The sequence below is a fragment of the Syngnathus typhle genome, linkage group LG7 (assembly GCF_033458585.1).
Source record: "Syngnathus typhle isolate RoL2023-S1 ecotype Sweden linkage group LG7, RoL_Styp_1.0, whole genome shotgun sequence".
NCBI lineage: Eukaryota > Metazoa > Chordata > Actinopteri > Syngnathiformes > Syngnathidae > Syngnathus > Syngnathus typhle.
This window is the reverse complement of record NC_083744.1, coordinates 11,321,051-11,338,147: the sequence shown is the minus strand read 5'-3', so window position 1 is coordinate 11,338,147 and position 17,097 is coordinate 11,321,051. Positions and strand designations below refer to the sequence as shown.

Below are 17,097 nucleotides of genomic sequence, written 5' to 3'. Positions count from 1 at the left end.
AATAGACTTTCCAAACAGGATTCATTATCTAATGCTAATGGACTTATAGTGAAAAGACATGACCTGTGATCGAGTAACTGGACCTGCAGCATTTAGAAATGACTTCCATGAGTCAAGCGTATTTTTTCTCCCCATTTCAGCCAGCAGAGAGCACCATTGCAGCATGCGACAAAGTGGCTTCCAAGGCCCAACTGCAGCGTCTCATCACGTTGCCAAATTCTACCAAGTGAAACCCAAAGTCAGAAAGGTCCAAATTACGGAAAAACACAATGTAGTCTTTACAGTACACGTGCTGGTTCTCAGACAAATCATTTTATCACACGTGCAATTTTAAAATGAGGAGGAAGACAACAATACAGGATGATAGAAATCCAGTCTCTAAAAAGTTGACAGTCGTTAAACGATTCACAGACTATAGTAGCACGATGTTATGGTGCTTTTGCTAAAGAAGAATAAGATCATGGTGGAATATATGGAATTTGTGGGTCTGTCATTAGACATTTAATATTAGGCACAGTGACGCTTATTGCTTTCCTCAGGCATCCCAGACACTGCCTCTCAGATCTTCGTTTACTTTGGCCACAACTGTCACTGGTTCTTTTTGAGGCCAGACCAGATGAAAGCTAAAGTTTAGCACCAAAAAGTCATTCATAGGGAACTTAAATCTGACCTACTTTTCTTTTTTCCATGGCTATGACTGGCAGAAGCCACAGAAGAGACCCTCATCTTCATTAGATTTTACACAATAATACAATATAGCCTTTGCACATATTAACCTTCCTACTTCCACTTCAAGTGAGTAGAAATGACATTCAAAAATTACCTAATGAGAATGCGGTATAAGTACTCACACCTACGCCCAGACCAGGCAGGTTTTCGTAAAAGGGTTTCAGTCAGCGTGTACAGGAGGTTAGGGTTGGGAAGTGGCGCTGAGATGAGGAGAAAAAAAAAATCCTTCAATCCTGGCATATGTTTCTGCGTCTCAGCCTTTGGTAAACCTCTCAAAGGTATTTAGCACATGAGAAGGGAGGCCTGAGGCTGCGACCTGGCTGGGTTTTAGGCCTGTTTGTGAAAAATCACATCTTCTCCGCAGCTCCGCACACACTGTCTGCAGCTGTCAGGTTGGGGAAAGTAGCATGAAAGGTCCTGCCAGAATCTCCTCAGAGTCAACAGTCACCATCATACATCATAGCTTCAATTGTATTTGCCCAGAATGACCGTTGAGGTTCAGGGCGGTGGATGAATGGCTATGGCAACAAAATGACCAGTATGAAGAAAGTAGCACCAATGCCTCAGCTGTCAGTTTACGAAAAAAACGGCTCATTTGTTTTTCCAATGTAAGCTGAGAATGCTTCCCTCCAATCCGATGCATTTCAATACATTTTGTGCATTAACCACACTCGTGATCGGTTTCAATTAGCTACTTTTTCACAGGTCATGCATATCAGTCTCACTATTTTGTGAGACCTCCTCACCTTTTTGGGCTGGCTTAACAGATTTTATCTTGCAAAGTATAAATTGATCTTGGACTGTCAAAAGAATATTGGTGGAGGCAGAACTGCAAGCATGGAAGACATTTTGCATGGCTGCTCTAAATTTGGTTCCAAAAGAGTGGGGCTTTTAGTGGGGCTTCATAGGTCAATTAAGGTTGCGCACGCATGCTTACTTTCAGCAAGTCGTCTTTCACATTATCAAGCTTCTCAAGCATCCCACTTGGCGTTCCCACAAAACCACCATTAGTAGCTTGACATTGCTGAGCACTGGTATATTTATTGTATAGATGTTTTTGTGTCGAGAAAATGGAGAGATTTGTTCCATTACACATGCATGGTGAGTATCCACGTTCTCTCTGGGGTGAGGAAGTGGGTAAGGGGTAGTTGAGTGAAAACTCAATTTCCTGAACGTCCTTTCCATCATTATGGTGCAGTATAAATGCAGTGTCTGCTTGAGTGAAAATATGCTGGTAACACTGTCAGCTCATCACTTTACTGTTTTGAGTTATAATTGCTTTCAGAAATTCTTTTCTCCTGCCAATGAGCTGCAGATCTCGCAAAGTCTGTTATCTTAAGGGACTACTGACTCAGCATCTCGGAGCTTTGTTAATGTGGTCTTTGTAACAAATGATATCAACCTAATGTGACTCAAATAAACGGTTGAAGCACATCATTGGTGCCAGTTTAGGTGACCTTATGTGTATAGCAATTGGAAATTACACCGCTTGACACTTATGGATAGTTAGGACCTTGATTAAATCATTGTCTTGTCATGACTGGTAAACATTGACACACTGACAAACTATAGCAATTTTTGTTAATAGAAATGAAAACAAATCAATCATATAAGCATCAGATTTACTAGACACTTGCACTTTTGTCTGAGACACAAGAAATGAGGTCAGCTCAGGAGAAAGGAAACACAGCAAAGAAGGTCATTCACTTTCAGGAAAATCCCACATTGATGTGAGTGTGATGCTCAGTAGGTTGTATAATCAGGAGTGGGAGGGGGGGTGGGGTGGCTGGAGGGTGAGCTGGCAGAAGAAAGGCTGTCTTGCTGCTCTCATCAAGCCGCTGCCGGCATGACTAGTCCGGAGAAGGGAATGTGCAGTCAGAAGGGCTGGCCCAGAGCCCACACTGGGGCACACTGCCAAAACCTCGGTCAGTGTGCCTGCCTACACTGTATTTTTAGAAACATCCATTATGCAAGCAATTTGCCTTTAAGATCTCTGCATTCTGCGAGGACTGGGAGGGAAGAAATGTCAATGGTGTGAGGACAGTGCAGCGTGTTTCCACAGCAATACAGCCACCGATATAAATAGCCTGGAGGTGGAAGTGTGATCAGTACTCTGTCAGTATCCAATCACACACCTTACCTCCCTACTTGTGATTTATGGGCTAAATCTTTGACATAGTTCAACTTCCTCCATACTGATGATAGCTTGATAGAATGCTTTAAAATAGTAAAAGGATGCCAGCGCTACCCCTGCTGCAGTTCAGATGTCACGTGCAGTACCAAAGAGAGATTGTTATCGTGATGCCTTCATACCTCCACCAGCCCTGACTCCACCCTGACCCAGTGCGGTTAGCTGCACTGCAGGGAAGACGTAAGCGTGTGTGTGTGTGAGTCAGAGTGTCTCGTGTATAAGTGTATCTAAAGAGACTTTGGTGTGTAATTCCAGAGGCTCCATAGTTTCTCCCCATTTCGCAGACGAGTTTTCTTTTATTTATTTATTTTTTTTAACCACTGGATTCCGTTTCCATATTGCTAACCGCGACATTCCACAAACATGATGGAATCTTTGTTTTAGTGTTTAAAGGTCATTTTCTTTCCTCTTTTTCTGACATAATTTCCCTTGTGTCTGCATGGGTATGGAACATTACTTGCATGGCTGTTCCAAAAAGCAAGTAATTTCTTGGATTGATCATAAAACAAGGAAAAGGAGTAGGACTGCAGGGGAAGTGCAAGTGAAAAAACCTAGCCTGACTCCCGCAGTTAAGCAAGTGAATCTGATCTTTAATTGACAAATTCCTTCATTCAGGTATATTTCTTCCACCTTCCTTCTTTCACTCTATCAATATTTGCTTGTCCCTTCTTTAGCCAGGGCAAAAGTATTTGGTTCCCTCTCAGAATGCGTTTTATTAAACGAAAGAGATACTTTGAGATTAAATAAGTATAGGATTATCTTAATGTCACAGGTATGTCTGGGGCAACACTCCTGAATTTTAATAGTTAAAGAATTAACCAGGGTGCTTTTTTGAATGACAACACACTGGGGAGATGGAGACAAATATTGGAACTGCATAACTCACCAGTGTTTAGGCAAGCCAAACAGCGAGAATAGGGCCTTGGGGTGGTCCCGACTGGATTTGGATGTGGCAGATGGACCCCGCAAATCCAAACAAGAAATGGGGGGAGGAAATACTATAGCAGTGCTCAAGGGTCTCAACCCCACACAGCACAGAAGTCATAAATCATCACTTTTAGTCAGTTATGAATCGAAAAACAAATGGATATATTCGATGAATCTAACAATTCCAGTATTGTTGTAGTATGTCATTCAACGGTTGCAAATAAGATCATATAAGATCATCATACTGTCGCCTCCAGAAATACTGGAGTGAGCCAAGTTCTTTTTCCTTGTTGACTGAAAACATCCGACATTAAATAATGTTTGTATTGGATAACAAAGATACCAACAGTTTAACAGGGAACAGAATACATACACAGTTTGATATTTTAAAAGTTTCTGTAGACTTTTGAGTTGATGTCATTTAGTTTCATCAACAAAGATTAAGACACCTGTCAGTCTCAAGTTACTTACAAAAATGATTGGTGGGTTCACACAAAACAGCGAAATCTTATTACGCATTACCTTGCTGTATCAGATCCAGATGCTAATAAGATATCAACGGTTAAACATTTATCGCTTGTCTCATATTCATCCATTGATGGAGAACCGAAATATCTTCAGTCTTAAATTATTGGCCTCATTGTTTTCATACATTTGGAGGGGAGAATAGATGCTCTATGATTGTAGGAACTATCTACAGTAAGTCATGAATGTAGGCAAACTAAGACACACTCAATTATTCAAGTGTAGATTTTGTGTATTTTGTGCATTCACAGTGCAGGAAGTAAAAAGAATGGAAGAATTTATGCTAATGACATCTCCAAGAGTTAGCCAGCACCGACATACAACATCGGCAGAGGTACAGATATCGGTATTGGTGCAAGTTGTATTTTCCATACTGTACTGTATTTGACAGAAACATATATTTGATCCACAAGAAAACCAAATGCACCAGCAGCATATACTAGGTGAAAGTCGAAAGATGGGATTGGGCCTGTAAAGGCAGAGTTATAGTGTAACTGTTGCCTTGGGGTATTTTTCTTATTGACCTGTCAGCCTCCTACCATGAATCAATGACCAAAGTCATCTAAGGCAAACGTGCACAGGCAAGTAGGAATGTCACTAATACCACCTGTTTGACAGAAGTCCATTCAAGCTGTCATATGTGATACGATGATATAATGAACACTTTAACAGTACAGGAGATTCCGCATAACGGGCCAACATATCAATGATTTATCCATGCCTCGCAGTCACAGTCCATATTGTGAGTCGGAAAAGTATTTTCATGGGAAGCAGTTGAAGGCCTGTCCAGAAGACTATTTAGGACATACGTATATTTTCTCAGAAACAATAAACGGTAGTAGCTTTGATATATTCTTTTTACTATCTTTGATGAATAAAATGAATAAAACACACTGGCACTGTTAACAAAAAATGCATTTAAAAAAATATCCATGCAAAAAAATACAATCACACATGTGTAGCGGGACAGTAAATAAATGAAATGTCTTATCTTCAGAATGTTCTTTTCGACCTTCCCAAAAAAATGCCTTAAACATCTTATGTTGTTGACCACCACTGCTAAAATTGGGTACATCCTTAATTGAACAGATCGTTACATTTTACCCCTGAAATGAAATTAACAAATGAAACATTAACAAATATAACCCAATATGTGTAAGGACAATTGAGTTTCAACATGCGGCAGAGTAAGGGAACAGAATACATACACAATTCTGCCAGATGAGGCATGCTTGTATTTGTTTTAATTTTCAAAATTCTCACATTACTATGTATGGGTGAAGCTTTAATTTACAACCATTTTAGGAGAGAATCTTTACAAGAAGACGTTTGAGTACATGTGCGCACGCAACTGCATATAATTGTACACTTTACTATTATACTGCGTATCTGCATGTGTGGTTGCAGTAAAAGTGTCTGCAAAGGCTTTCAGGTATAATTTCACAATGGAATGTGTGACCAATATGATTGTTAGTGTGATGCTTTTCTTTGCCTCGTGAGAGATGAAATTATTGGGCTGCATTTTAAAATTTTAGGCAGCCTTAACACCAATTAACCTGCGGTGGAATATTGGTTAAAAATGTTACAATTTAAATGTGGCAAAGCAGTGTTTAAAAGTACGCTTGTACAAATACATACTATCATATACATTATATCATGTACAAATGTTTACAAAGATTGCTACGTCTAAGGCTCCGCAAAAAGCACATAAAAGTAGCTCGCTTCAATTTGGCATTGCGTGACAAGAACGGAAAAGCAAATAGGTTTGGTGTTTTTTTTGTCTAAGATGGCGCTGCAGTGGCAGCCATTTTCAAGAGCTCTTAAGACCTCTGTTGTTATTTTGTTAGTTTTTTTTTCTTTTTTGTGTGTTTTATTTGTCCAACGTGTGGACCCTTTGTGAACTTTTCCAGCTATTTGGCCTTGACATTCCTCAACAGAGTGATATCTATGCTTGTTGATTGCGCATTCCCAGCAGCACTGATCTTGGAGGGAATGTCTGCGCTATTTGACTATAGTATAGTATAGTATAGTATAGTGTAGTGTAGTGTAGTGTAGTGTAGTGTAGTGTAGTGTAGTGTAGTGTAGTGTAGTGTAGTGTAGTGTAGTGTAGTGTAGTGTAGTGTAGTGTAGTGTAGTGTAGTGTAGTGTAGTGTAGTGTAGTGTAGTGTAGTGTTGTATTGTATTGTATTGTATTGTATTGTATTGTATTGTATTGTATTGTATTGTATTGTATTGTATTGTATTGTATTGTATTGTATTGTATTGTATTGTATTGTATTGTATTGTATTGTATTGTATTGTATTGTATTGTATTGTATTGTATAGGAAACAAAAATCAGCCCTATGCAAACTCAAGGAAAGTAATTTTATAACAAGTCTTTCCAGCTCGGGTGAGTTAAGCATAGTGGAAAGGTTAGCAGCGGGGGAAAACCTTCAGTTGATACTTTTTTCTTCCTATTTAATTCAGTTCAATTTGAGTCAAAGTAAAAACTCTGCTCTGGCCAATGGTAAAGAGGGAATTCCAGGCAAAGAGAGTATGAGTCAGAACCAGAATTTTCCATATTCAGTCTGACTGACTGACTCTTTTTAAATAGTCCAGGGAAATGTCCAAATGACCTAATTACAACTCAGGGTTTCCTAAGTAGCCTGTGTCAATGAATGACATGATATTGAAAATGTTCATAGTCACAAAACAGTAGCGGCACTTTTGTGGCAGTGACTCATGCTTTTCTTCATCTGGGACAGTGAACGCAGACTTGTCCAGATGACTTTTTCGGTTGGATCCTGATTTTTTCCAAACGTTTTCCATGACCCGGTAAGGCCTTCAATGGTTTGCTTGAAGCTGAATTACTTAAACAGACGGATAATTTCTTTACAAACTTACATTCAATGAAGCAGGCTAAAATTTATATATTTTTTTCAAATTAGTCCTTTCAGTTCAGTGTTAAAATTTTGTATACAAAAAACACGAGGACATCTTTCATTTATGGGACTGTAAACTTGATGACAACACTTTTGGAATAAAATTATGATGCACATTTTCATTATCGTGTCTTGAGCAATTTCCCGAACCATATGTCAAATTAACTTTAATTTTTTTTGCAGCTTCAGAGCAGGGGTTGTGACCTTTGGCAATTACAGGATTCTAAATTTACCTACAACAGTTGTGTTGCTTGAGAAATTGAGAAGTCACGCGTGGGAGCTGCGGGTTTACGAGACAGGAGGTGGACAGATTTCAAATCTACAAATACCAGATACAATTTCAAATCTTCCTCTAAGTAACATGAAAAATGCTTGACAACTGTAGCATGATCCACCATCTTGGTTTCCACAGACCGGAATTTACAGTTGCAGCTGAAGGCCTCTTGTGGATCAGGTAAAATAGTTTTCCTTTTTACAAAATACTTGTGACTGCTCGCAGCCCATATATAGACCGTTAAAAATGCTGGATTAAAATTTGACCCAATTTCCTGAGTCGGTCCAATTTTTAACCCAACATGGATTGTTTTTAACCCAACATTTTTAAGAGTGTACGAACTATAAACACCTCCTCACCACTTTGGAACATCCACTCTACTCATTTTGTATCTTCTGTCTTTTCAATCAATCAGTGGGTGTGGCCGTTGTCTGTATGATATGGTGGCTACAGGAGGACTACCTGAAGTGTCCCCATGCATAATAGGACCAAGAGAACTGCTTTTGAAAAGGGGCTCTGTGTAGCATCTGCAGATCGCCTTACACAACCGCTTCCTGCTCCCAAACCACTCCTCACAGGCAGCACTGTGTCAAGTCCAAAAAAAAGCACAAACAGAGGGGTTCAGTCCACTCAAGGGCTGAGCACAGGACTCTATTCATTTTTACCCAAATGCCCCTCCCTGCTTCTCTGCTAAGCATGCCCGAGGATGGCTTTATTTTATTTAATTCACAAATATTCCCCTCTCTCAGGCATTGAAGTCAACTCTGCTCGTGTGTCACTTTTCCTTGGTGCCTGGTAAGCCAACAGTGTTTGTGCCTGCTTGGTACTTTTGAGATGAAGAAAGTTGGTGTCAGGTATTTGTGTATGCATCAGGTAAAGACACGCTTCTGGCATCTGTCTTGCTATACAACAAGGCAAAGCACGGAGCAAAGGTCACAAAGTCCCTTCCAAAAGGCAAACCAAATAGGAAGGAGAAGCCTGGGACTTGTGTTTCATCTATGCCTGGAATGCTCACTTTGTCCCACCTATGCAAGGCAGCAGTGGGAGGGGCTAAAGTCAAGGGATAGACGTCTCCCGATGAGCTGGTCTACATGCGATGGCATACAGTAGAAGGTAGGGGCATTTAAGATCCAGCAGGAAATGGCAAAGTGGCTAAATAACTTTAAATAAACATACCTGGGACATTAATGATGAGTCTGCCACTGGCCTGGATGTTATTGCTTTGCCCTTTGCATACTGCAAGGGGAGGGCCAATAGTGTGAGCTTCAGGCCGTTTTGACTACTGTCCTTGTCGTTTCTACCTTGGACCGTTGGACACTGCGTGTTTTTCTACTTAAAACGCATTAAAACAGCACCTGATACGTCCATGCCTACCGGAGGGATGGAAAAACATTTAGCCTGCCGGCTTCATGGGCTTCCCCGTTCGATGTCAGCCTTAGATGAGAGTATGAAGAATGATGCTCTGTAAGGCCAGTGCAAGAAGTCATTCATGCTGCCCCGGCCGGCTGTGCTACAGAGAGAGTGTGAAGCACTGACCAATAGTGGTTGGAACAGAACTCGTACTGATCCAGTCCTTGCTGTCCCAAAATTAAACAAGACTCGTATTGATGTAGTATGTGGACAGGATAGCACCAGAGACATGTCCACTGACTCACCTAGTTCCACCGAGGCGGAAAATAGTGTCACTGATTCAGCCAAAAGGTTTTTCTGAAGGTTGCTGTACACTGACTCAGTCAACTCATGAGATTTGACATTTGCATGAGTACAAGATCACTATGACTGTCATTTAAATAAACTCCACCAAGCAAGACAAGTCTGAATGATTTTCATGGCATTGCTGGTGCCATGCAGAACAAATATATTTCCATAGCTAAGCATCTGAATCAAGGTGAGGGGATGGACCAAAATCCCTGGCAGAGATAACTTTTCTTTCCACCCAGGCTCATGAGAAGATGCTGGAGGTTAGTATAGATAAAGTGTCTTCTGTGCATCAAACACGCCCTGCCCCTCAGGCTTCACAGATCTGTGTGTGTTTGTGTGCGCGCGTGTGTATCTGAGGTGGGCAGCAGGGCCAAGCCAAAGAGTGACCCCAAGAGAACGTCGTGTTTTCTGGATTATTTATTCAAAAAAAACAATTTAGGGAAAATACAACCATTCAAGAGCACTTCAACAGCTACATTTTCATATCAACCTTAAGACAGAACCATTTTCCCTGGGAATGTTGTGCACTGAGACAGCATACAAGGTGAATATCCACAGTGTATATGCAAAATTATGCAATATTATATAATAAGTAGCAGTTGACTCCTTTCCTATATCACATCTCTCTTGACACTCCATGGGAGCTGGAAAATCAGACCAAGCATGGCCGCATCAACTTTATCCTCTTCAGAATGTAACACAACAATATGTAAGCGCTGGAACAATTCATCCGAAAATATATGAATTATACTTTACTTCCGTCTTCCCTATTTTCACAGCTGCTTGTCTAATAGATCTGCTCAAATGCTTCTCTACTCTGTGGCTGAGAAATAAATCTACAGTGTGCAAGACTTCCTCACTCTGCATAAACAATCACTAATCATCCTCTCGTTGACCTTCAAATGAAAACTAACCATTCAAAAACATGTGTACATAGTGTCGGACATCTTTTAAAATCCATTGAGTGATAAATGTAAATGTATGCTTAAATGAGAAATTCATAACTTGATAGGTGGACTGCCCATTGGCTAAGATTGGGCAGCTTGACTTGAGAACTGTGACTCACCAAGGCATGGTTCATTGTACAAATGTAACCCATACAAATGAATGAAATGTTTTCTACTGATTTCCCAGTTACTCTACATAGTACACTAATGTGTAATAAAGTCCAACATGCCTGAGGGAGTTCAGCCATTTTCTCTGGGCAACATATGCCTTCAATCTTCATGTATGATATACACGACTTCTAAATATCTTGTGAGACCTCAGCAAATCTCACAAGACCATTATATACATCATGAGACTTCAGGTCAGTGAGCAGCTAAAGCATTCATTACAAACATGTTTTGCTTTTACTTTGGTCTGCAATAACATCAATGGCAGAGGAAAAATATTTGGATGACCGTACAACTAGAAAAGCAGTATACATCTGCGTTCTGGCTGTTTGTTAAATTATAGACAGAACGGGTTTAAAGATTGTGTGCTGTGCCAAGACTTGCATAATCAAATATAATTTCAACCAGCACCAATAACAGCCATGAGCAGCTCTGATGAAGGAAACATTTGGCTGGGATCGGAAGTCCTGTCACAGACCATTAAGTCTGCAGAGGGACAAGCTACAGGGTCTGAAAATCCCATCCATGCTTGTGACCACTCTGCACAGCATTGCAGTATAAATATGAGCTTCAAACAGATTTATAATCATCATTTTTTTTATAATGGCAATTTAATGATCATGTGAGGACAACAGGTCAATACAAATCTAGATTTTGGTAAAACGTGTCAAAAACAATCACCATCGGTGTATGAAACGGTGACCCATTCAAAACTTTCGATCAGTGTCCTGTTTACTGTTTTGTAAACATGTTTTTAAAATGCTTCATGAGTATCCAAGCATATCCCATGGTAAAATATTATAACATATGGAGGGGTGTCGTTTTGCATCTCTTGATCTGTGATAAATGTAGACCCCGAGATACATTGCATCAAATTTGTTTCCACGGAAACATAGATCAAGTTCAAACAATGACATCTTATGTGGGGGTGTATATGTACGCAACAGTTCTTGGAAAAGACTAACAGAAACATATTCCCATCTGATTGGTCAATTGTCTTCAGATCCTCTGTAACCTCAGTATTGTGCACACATCCAGAAAGAGGAGCCGAAAGCATTTCGAATGATTTATAAGCCCATAAAGTCTAGAGAATGTTTCAAATTTTAAAAGCTTTATCCAACCAAAGAAAGCAAACCCCCAAATAAGGGAGTTGAGACAACTGGGATTCATGGAATATCTTCCAAAAGCTGATCTCTCACCTGAATTCCCAATAGCCAGCTACTAAATGAATATGCTTTTTTGTAAAAGCATACGCACATCTACTAGTAGAGAATATATCTGCAGTTTGACTACTAGTGCTTGTTTGGTAACTCAAGGGCTCCCTCCAACCTCAATGGACGAGTGAGACAACGCCCAGCTGGTGCTCCGTTCCCGTAACAATATAGAGGTTACATGGAGTACAAGCTTGTGAAATGTGGACGGGTCAAAGGTGCCTTCATGAGGGGGAAAAAGAAAAAGTGACCATACAACCTCTTCAACTTGCTTTGAACTGTTAATCAGCAATGTTAGGCAACTGCAATGCTGAGCCAAGTCGTCTTTATATCATCCATGAATATCTGCAACATATGTAATTTGCTGGCAATCACAGAGAGCTTAAGACCGACCAGAAAGCTCGTGGATGCATGCGAATGATGGGTTGGCGTTCTAGATGGAATTTTGAAATGAAACAAGCTTAGAATCACCAGCTCTTTATCACAGGTCAAAGGGTCAAATTGGTTGACCAGAATGTTGAACACAGTGAATGCACCTGTTGGAATTCTTTGCCAGATTTGCTTCAAATTGTTCAGAAAACCCACAAGTGTGCAGTCTAGAAGATTCTCCCATCCTTGAGCAGATGGGCGTCTAGTAGGACAAAGACTGTTTTAGTTTCCAATGGAAAGCTAAATGTTTAAGAGACGGTGGCTCGTATTTTTAGAACCCGGAGCCATCTTTATTAAACGTTTCACATCACGATTCACCAAATCCCAGTCCCCTTAAAAACAAACCATCACTGTCCTGTTCCATTTATTTTCCCGGAGGTCAGGGGAAAAGAACACAAAGATGACACATCAGACTAGGTGGTTGTCTGAGCTGGTACAGTAGCAAGTTGTGACTCCAGAGTGGAAGCTCAGAGGCTGGAAGCAAGGAAACATTTAAAGAATGGGTGACGATATGGGCTATGTGATTCACTATTTACGCGGTGAACCTCTAAAGGAGCATGCCACGGGCCTCTATAAAGACTCATCTGTTACTCTACATTTCCAAGTTTTACGAGCTTTTATTGCTCGGAGTAGACCCACAAAATCTCCCGGCCAAATGGGTATGTAATGGTAGTGCGCAGAACCCGACTAGCTGACTGGCATGGGAAGAGGGAACTGTTAAAATCCACTCAACAGTCTTCTCAAACTCATTCTCACGGTCTTGAAGATTCACCAACTTCACTCCCCTTTTTGCTCTGACATTGGCTCAGCCTTGCCACTTTGAGCTCAGTTTTCCATTTGAATCCCTCCTTCGTCTCTTGTCCCTTTTCAACCTTTTTTTTTTCTTCACCCTCTCCAGCACAGATGCACTCTCGCTTTGAAACAGACGCTTTTAATAAGCCTGGCCCAGTGGGCAGTAGGCAGAGAAGCAAGGTTATTTTTAGATTGCACACAGATATAAAGTGGAACGGTTTTCTTCATTTGTGCAAGGCGTCTTATTCCTTCACTCTCTCGGGCCGAGTTCAGCATCTCTGTGGGGGATCTTTTGTTACCTCCCCCGCAAACTTTCTTCTCATCTACTCCGCGAGACTAATCTCAGCTTCTACCACCAACAGTCATCCTTTCCAAACACTGACATCATTCGAAAGACTAAACTTCTTCCTCTGCTTGTGGGGGCTGCTCACTTCCGTCTGAACAACAAGAAATGGGTGAGTCTGAGATAGTGACCAAAAAAATTTGAAAAAACACAAGCTGTGAGAAAACACATCTGTTTGATACGCCTAGTGTATCTCAATACACAGTGGAGCTCGCCTCACATCACTCACCATTTGGATCACCTCATCTTTGCTCTGAACTTTTGAAATGACAATTTGAGACATGGTCCTCTGGTTTTACTGGGCCTACTTTCACTGACCCAAGGCTAGCTTGAAAGGATGATGCAGGTCTTATTACATTGGCAACACATGGCTCTGTTCATTTGAAAATATTTTGCTTTTTCATTACAACTGCCACCTAATAAAGCACCAGACAATGTCTTAATGGCTGTTGGTGGGGTTGGTTAAACAACAAAACAGATTTCCACTCAAATTTCAGAAGAGGGTATCAATATAGAGTGGGATTAACAACATCACTCGCCTGTGTGAACAGGAAAGAGGCAGACTACATCCTGGGTCATCTAAGTCCAATGGGATAAGCTTCAGCTGTTACGCAAGGTACTTAAGTAAGGAATGACGATTAAATGAATAAATGTTTTGCTCTCAAAATTGCCTACAGTTGTCAAGTGTACTAGATCCATTTGAACTTTAGTCATTTTATACACTAAATTCAAGTGGGTTCTCTGTTCTTCTTCTGCAGTCTCTTTGGAAGACTCAAGGAAAAGCATGACAAAGCACAGCAGCTGTGTGCTTACAAAACAGTCCCAAAAAACATACAGACTGCGAGAAGATAGAGTGAAAAGATATTGCATCAGTGACATAGCATCAATATGACATTCATATGATATCATTTCTGTCAATGATTACTACAGTAGGTGATCCAGGTTGCCTTAGCCATGGTAGTCACCTTAATCTCTTTATTACACGCCCAACGAGACTCTTACTCTCTGTCAGCCCTGGGAATTCAGCGGTGATAAATCATACAATAATGACTAAAATTTGGATCTACTCTGACAGCTGTGTGTTTGAAACCTGCAGGTCTATGCTTGATGAAAGACCGTGAAAATGTATGGCATCGTAATGATGTCATCAAAATAAAGGTGGGGTAAAGTGTGAGCATGCAAAGAGAAGCACAACAAAGGCGAAATCAATTTTCATTTTGAAGCCTTTAGATGTTATTCAACAGGAAAAAGTTTATACGAAGGGCAACTATGACTGGCTATTTAAACTGGTGAATAGACTGTTAGGCACTATGGGGAATGATACAATTTGACTTGTCTTGTTAAAAAAAACAGTTGTCACAAATACTTTGTTTATAGATCAAGGGAAGCAGAAAATAGTGACGGGCAGAACATCTAAATGCTCTTCACAAAACCTGTGTATGCATCTGTTACCATTTTTACAATAGAATAAGTCATAACTTTTGTCAACTTTCTGTATCATCCGAAAATAATATGAGCAGCATCTATGCAATCATATTCAAACACACTTAGCCTGTAAGTTACTTTTGCTGAAACATATACCGCAAAAAAAGAAGAAGAAGCGGCTGTTCAAATTCTGCACAGTTGATGCATTCAACTTTCAGGCTCACTCGTTCTCAAGTTTTATGAATTTTGAATTCAGGTAAAATGAAATGTCAGCAATGATATTGAAATGGAATGGGATAACTTATTTGGAACGTTCATAGTATTTCACCAACAAAAGTCTGCTTGGAAGATGAAGAGCCCTCAGGCCTTTCTAGCTTCGACTCAGTGGTGGCTGTAGTTAGAGAGAAACCTGATCGTAATAACTCTGCCCTGCCCACCCTGTGTCTCCCTCACTGCTCTGTCATTTCAGTGGGGGTGTGGAACACGTAACAACTCAGCTAATAAGATTGTTAGTTCTTTTCTTGGAGCATCTGAGACTAAGCATATGCACTGTATTTATACATCCAGATAAGAGAAGTAGGAAGATGACAGAAGCTCAGAAGAAAAAAGATAGAAGATAATGTGAGTCTGATGTGAGAGAGCCTGGGGGATTCCCTCATCCATCTTCCAGGTGCACACCTCTGTCTACAAGACAGCTAAGCTCCTTGGATGACTTTAAGCTTCTAAAACAAAATCCAGCTATGAGTAAAAGCCATTTATGATCCAGGGGATGATATGAATATGAGCTTGTCTATTGTAAGAGAGAATCCTGAGGCCAGAGGTTTGCCATCTAACAAATGCGACAGGAAATACCTCTCATCTCTGGGTCTAAAACGGTTTTATCTTATTACAATACATGGAATAGAATTTAGGTATCATATTTAAAAACATCTACTGTACGACATAACCTTCTTTTATTTATATCATTTTGATGAGTGGGGTATTGGGTGAGCGCTGTGATTACATGAATGCCACATTTGAGACAATAACACAACAACAGTCACGTTTCTATCATCCTTATGCCTCACTCCCGAGGTATGACAAATAGATTTGTGATTAATCGGACGATTAATTAAAAAATTATAATGTTTAAAATAACTCCCCCTCCGCCCAAAGCATTTCAATGGTCGTCAGTTATAAGGGTACTTTTGCTACTTGCGGGCTGTCCTGGTTACCTATTCACCTGAATAGGGCTCAGGGGTCAATAAGGGTCAACTTTAAATATGTGGTTAAAAAAATAACTATGGTGTTGTACATTTAATTAATAAAGTTGTAAGGATATTAACCCTTGTTACGTGTATCATATTTAATAAATGTATGTATGATTTATGTTAACGAATCCATTGAATGACCTTATCGACAAATTTCAAGGATACAAGGTTGTGATATAGATTTATGTGTAATAAATAATGATACGAGTGTTACTTTTGTATAATTGCTGTGAAAAGCAAAAAAATAAATACAAATCTGCAAATATTGGTTGATTATTTTGGCCGATGTTCGAAGGGTCATCATTGGCCACTTTAATCGTTGGGCCGATGAATCGCTCAGGCCCTAGTTAGCGGACTTGACTCGACAATTCTGTGACAAGAGTAACTTCAGATAGTGCACTGACAATACATGAAAAATGAATGAAGGTCAATGACACTCACTATTACTTGTTTATGGCACTGCTAGAAAAATATGGACGTAAACAACATTTTACTATTAAAGAGACTTATTTTGAAACGTATATAATTTTTACCACTTTGTGTTCACTCCGATGAGAAATTCTATTGTATTGTAGTTTTGGCCTTGCTACAAAGTAGTTAGCTAATTTCTATACTATAATAAAAAACATTACCTGTCTAGTTCGTCACAAATTATTTCAATTACAATTGACCTCAATGGAATTAATTGTCTTGAAAGGAAGTCACCCAGAGCTCCTGAACATGCAGGTGTTGAATTTGGAGTGTCTACTGTAACGAGTTTCCCCACTGCCACCACAGACTCTTTGTTGTATCACAACAGGTTTTGTCCACATACGTACATGACAAGATACAGTAGCCGTAGGATTTCAGTGTTTTGTTTCTTTCTTTTCTCAACCTACAGAAAAAAAACATTTGTTCCTTGGCTTACCAATGCCACTGTACACCAGTTTTTACAGTTGTTCTGTAGGTATGTTGCCTATTATGTGTCATTTTCCTCATAGCTACTATATTTGGAGACCAAGGAGTATTAATTTCATCCCCCCAAAAAAGACAATACTCAAATTCGAGCAGAAGGTGGGACTGAACAACTCACAAAAAACTATCAGTGATCATTTTATGTCTCAGTGGATGTGAAGGAACTGATGTCATCTATACACACAGACTGTCAATCTCATGACATCAGATAGGAAAGGAACCAGAATGGTAGACGAAGCCCCACTGTTTAAGACTCCCCCCTCGCACCACTAATTCACCTTATGTGCGTCAGCCATCACACATGGTTCA

The 17,097-nt window shown here is 40.0% G+C and overlaps 1 protein-coding gene across 7 annotated transcripts in view; it reads right to left on the bottom strand.

Annotated features, from left to right (window-relative positions):
• Nucleotides 1–17,097, bottom strand: part of LOC133156418 (zinc finger protein 469) — a 153,864-nt gene that overhangs the window by 12,508 nt on the left and 124,259 nt on the right. The window contains exon 7 of one of the 7 annotated variants that reach the window (XM_061282099.1): nt 64–219. The exons of the other annotated variants lie outside the window; for them this stretch is intronic. The gene's annotated coding sequence lies outside the window, so the exon portion shown is untranslated. The remainder of the gene's footprint in view (nt 1–63; nt 220–17,097) is intronic. 7 annotated transcript variants of the gene reach the window in all.